The sequence below is a fragment of the Triticum urartu genome, chromosome 2 (genome assembly GCF_003073215.2).
Source record: "Triticum urartu cultivar G1812 chromosome 2, Tu2.1, whole genome shotgun sequence".
NCBI lineage: Eukaryota > Viridiplantae > Streptophyta > Magnoliopsida > Poales > Poaceae > Triticum > Triticum urartu.
Genome location: NC_053023.1, coordinates 310,093,063 through 310,098,042, shown reverse-complemented (window position 1 = coordinate 310,098,042; position 4,980 = coordinate 310,093,063).

Below are 4,980 nucleotides of genomic sequence, written 5' to 3'. Positions count from 1 at the left end.
TCTAGTGTCTCTTTGTGTTCTTGCATTTGTGTCTTGCTTGTTTGTTCCCCTTTCACTTCATCTAGATTTATTTTCTTTTCTCTGCATTCTCTGCATCTAATTCATTGCAAATATTTTAGCTACTTCCCTGCAAATCTTTGTGAGATCTTATTTGGCCAAGTGAGCTGAGATGACAAAATATTTCCTCTGTATTGAACTCGGCTTCACCGATTTTTGCCTATCGGCTAGACTGAACTGCAATAATGCATTGTAGACAGTTCATCGGTACAACCGACAAGGACAAACCCAGTCTGACCGATATGCATCATCTATGACATCTCCAACTCGGTGTCACTGATGAAAATAACTTGGCGTTACCGATTTCACTACTGAGAAAATATTTTGCCATTACAATTGTCATTTCTTCTCCAGCTCCACTTGATGATTCTTATCCTCTACTAGCATCTTAAATTACATGTTTCTTTGTAATGTGACTCACAGACCAAACCTATTTGACTCATGCTCCAGAGGATCCCTTCTTGGAAATTTATGTCAAAGGGGGAGAGAGAGCACATCAAAGCTTACCACATAGGAGAGTAAGCACATCTTAGCTTGTCCAGATGCTTATCAACCATAGAGGAGAGAAGTCACATGTCTTTAAGAGGAGTAAGCACATCTTAGCATATGTTGTTTTGTTCTGATTTTATGTTACCCTACCTTCTCCCATTACCCAATATTAGATTCAGGGGGAGAAAGAGTTCATATCTAAGGGAAGAAAATCTTTGGAATTCATTGCATATCTTTAATCCTTGGGGACATGTCTATATCCAAATAGAGTACTAAGTGCTCACTCACTACATGTCATCCCAGTCTTAGTACTCTTGTGGTTTTCTCAATTTGCTCTGTTTAGTAGGTGTTCTTGTGTTATCTAACCCTGTTTTCTCAAGTTCACCTCTTCCAAAGCCAACTCAAGACCACAAGGTAAGTATATACATCACACTCATCTGCATGATGATCTCTTGTTGATGTATGATGTCTACTACGCAACTTTATTCTTGTAGACACGTGTTGGGCCTCCAAGTGCAGAGTTTTCTAGGATAGTAGCAATTTTCCCTCAAGTGGATGACCTTTATCAATCAGTGGGAGGCGTAGGATGAAGATGGTCTCTCTCAAACAACCCAGCAACCAAATAATAAACAGTCTCTTGTGTCCCCAACACACCTAATACAATGGCAAATTGTATAGGTGCACTAGTTCGGCGAAGAGATGGTGATAAAAGTGTAATATGGATGGTAGAAATATATTTTTATAATCTGAATAAATAAAAAAGCAAGCTAGCAAATAGTAAACGAGCACAAAAATAGTATTGCAATGCTTGAAAATGAGGCCTAGGGTCCATACTTTCGCTAGTAAAATCTCTCAACAATGGTAATATAATTGGATCATATAACCATCCCTCAATGTGTAACGAAGAATCACTCCAAAGTTCCTACCTAGCGGAGAACATATGAAGAAATCATTTGTAGGGTACTAAACCACCTCGAAGCTATTCTTTCCGATCGATCTATCCAAGAGTTTGTACTAAAATAACACCAAAAAATTTCAGATTCATAATACTCAATCAAACACAAGGAACCTTAAAGAGTGCCCCAAGATTTCTACCGGAGAAACAAAAGACGAGAACATGCATCAACCCCTATGCATAGATTAACCCAATGTCATCGCGGGAATCCGTGAGTTGAATGCCAAAACACATATCAAGTGAATCAATATGATACCCCATTGTCACCACGTGTATTCATATGCAAGACATATATCAAGTTCTCTCAAATCAATAGAAGTATTCAATCCGATAACAGCGAAATCTCAAAGGGAAAACTCGATTCATTACAACAAGATAGAGATGGGAAAACACCATATGATCCGACTATATTAACAAAGCCCGCGATACATCAATATCGTGACATCTCAAGAACACGAGAGAGAGAGAGAGAGAGAAATTACACATAGCTACTGGTACAAACCCTCAGCCCCAAGGGTGGACTACTCCCTCCTCATCAAGGTGGCCGCCGAGATGATGAAGATGGCCACCGGTGATGATTCCCTCCTCCGGCAGGGTGTCGGAGCGGGGTCTAGATTGGTTTTCGGTGGCTACAGAGGCTTGCGGCAGCGAAACTTCTGATCTAGGGTTACTTCTAATGGTTTATATATTTGTAGGATTTTTTGGCATTGGTTTCATGCTAAGATGGACCTCGAGGTGAGTGAGGGAGTCCTGGATTAGGGGGTCTCGGGACATCCGGACTATATCCTTTGGCCGTACTGTTGGACTATGAAGATACAAGATTGAAGATTTCATCCCGTGTCCGGATGGGACTCTCCTTGGCGTGGAAGGCAAGCTAGGCAATACGGATATGTAGATCTCCTCCCTTGTAACCGACTCTTTGTAACCCTAGCCCCCTCTGATGTCTATATAAACCGGAGGGTTTAGTCCGTAGGACAACAGACAATCATACCATAGGCTAGCTTCTAGGGTTTGGCCTCTACGATCTCATGGTAGATCAACTCTTGTAATACTCATATCATCAAGAACAATCAAGCAGGACATAGGGTATTACCTCCATCAAGAGGGCCCGAACCTGGGTAAACATCATGTCCCCTTCCTCCTGTTACCATCCGCCTTAGACGCACAGTTCGGGACCCCCTACCCTAGATCCGCCGGTTTTGACACCGACATTGGTGCTTTCATTGAGAGTTCCACTGTGTCGTCATCATAAGGAGGGATGGCTCATCTCGTTGTCAAGGACAACATCACTTTTGGGGGAGCGCTTACTGTAGGCCAAACTCTCCGATAGGCGGCTTTGTCATGACCGCCCGCTCGGCCGCTGCACCGACGATGACTTCTTGGGTCATCGAAAATAGCCTCCACATCGGCTCGAAATCCGCCGAGCAGATGGATCCAATGGAGCTCTCCTCTTTGAACGAGCTCTTGGATCGCATCGCCGCTCTGTGAGTTGCTACGGACTACGATCGGATCAGGCTTAAACCCGACCAAAGGGATATTAACTCTCCGCCGGTCACCCATCAGATAGCGGTGGTGGAGGAGCAATGCGGCGATTCTCCCTCTATCCTGAGGATGAACTATGTCCGGATTCCAGAGCTCTCCGAGCCAGATACCCGCTCACAGGAGGACATCGCCCTAACCCTGAACCTAGAATCAGGCTGCATACCGAACCTGCGGGGCAACATCCCGGAGCCCGAACTTCCAAGATTGGAAACTCCCCTGCCCCGGGGTCTCAGATTGGGTCAAGGTCTGGACTTAAATCCACCCACCCACCCAGATACAAACGATCTTTCCCACATTAGGCAAGCGCCCCTAGAGACAGTACATCACTATTGGGCCAGATTCCTCCTTGTAATGAACAAGGTCAAGGACTGTCGCGAGGAAGACGCAATTTCGTTCTTTTGCAACAATTGCACAGACAAGGGAATCCTCAATGCCATAAGTCGCTGTGACATAGCACACTTTGCTGACTTGGCGGCCATAGTACGGAAGTTCTGTGCGATGGAAAGTGCCTGGAAAACCCAAACAAAATTTTGGGATAATCCAGCTCTGACAAAAACCCGAGTCCGAACTAAAAGGGTACACTCTCATAAGTCGCCCGACTCAATTACAAAGAAGCAAAAGCGCACTACAGGGTGTGGAACCGTATTGGAGGTGTCGGCATTCTTGGAATGGGGGTCCCCAGACCTGCCTACCTGCGGCCCGCGGCGTGGCTGAGCCAACAGGCCGTACGGCCCATCTTCACCAACAAAGCGCTCAAGACCCTCGCGAGGGGCCAAGCCTCGCGAGGTGGACGACGCAAGACCTCCTCTGGAGTGGCCTAGCTAGGCAGGCTCACGAGGAGCGGAGATATCAAGGCGAGGCGAACCTCACGAGGCTCTCGTGACGTGAGCCGTGACGATTGACACCAGGCGGGTGCCAGGCGGGTGCCAACGCGCACATCGTCCTTGTTTCCTCTTTGGTGCAAAGGGGGCAAGCGCAGCCGTGGAGTACCGAGGCATCAGGCAAAGGTTGCCATTTCGGTGCAACAAGACCAAGACCAAGGACTGCAAGACGGAGGTCATCATGGAGCCCAGAACAGCGTCACCACCAGAACTTTGTGCAGGCGAAGACTACTTTTGCCAGGATAGCTTGTACTAGCTGTCCCCCTTCAAATTATCCCGCCATTGTTGACTCCCTTCCTGCTCGATATTTGGGGAGAGGACCAGGGCCTCTATAAATAGGACTAGCCACCATAGTAGAGAAAACGATGGAATCTGGGTTAGAGAGAGGGGACGATCTCATCTTAGCTTGAGAGAGACCACCCCCCACACACAAGCTCACCGAGCTCAAGAACGCCTCAACCTCAGGAGGCCGTTCTTCCCTTGTATTGTTCATCATCAGCCCAAGAGGCAATCCACCACCACACTAGAGTAGGGTATTACACCACAACGGTGGCCCGAACCAGTATAAACCCTGTGTCCATTTGAGTTGTGAGTTCGTCGAGTTCGTCCGCGAGATCCCAGCAAGCTAGAGCATAGATCGGTTGAAGGGAAGGACTTCGCGTGCACCCAAGTGTTCGAACCTTAAGGGTTGCCGGGACCCCATACCCCGACATTTGGCATGCCAGGTAGGGGTGCGCCGTAGCTTCCCTTCGATCAGTTCGTCGCTCCATCGATCCGTCGTCTCGATGTCGTACGCTCGCCGCGCTCGAGCTGAGCGTCGGGCCGCCCTCGCCGCCCGCGTCGCTCAGACGGCTCCCATCGGCGGGCTGCCTCGTCGTTCTCCGTCCCCCGTCGCCAACGCTGCCACCGGCCCGCTGGGAAATGAGCAGCATGCATCCTCGCAGCATCCTTCGGTGCGGCAGGACGGCCGCACCGCTACTCCATCACTCACTCCTGCTGGCTCCTTGTCCCACATGCACTGCGCTCCCCTGGAGGCACGGGCTGCGCTCATTGCGG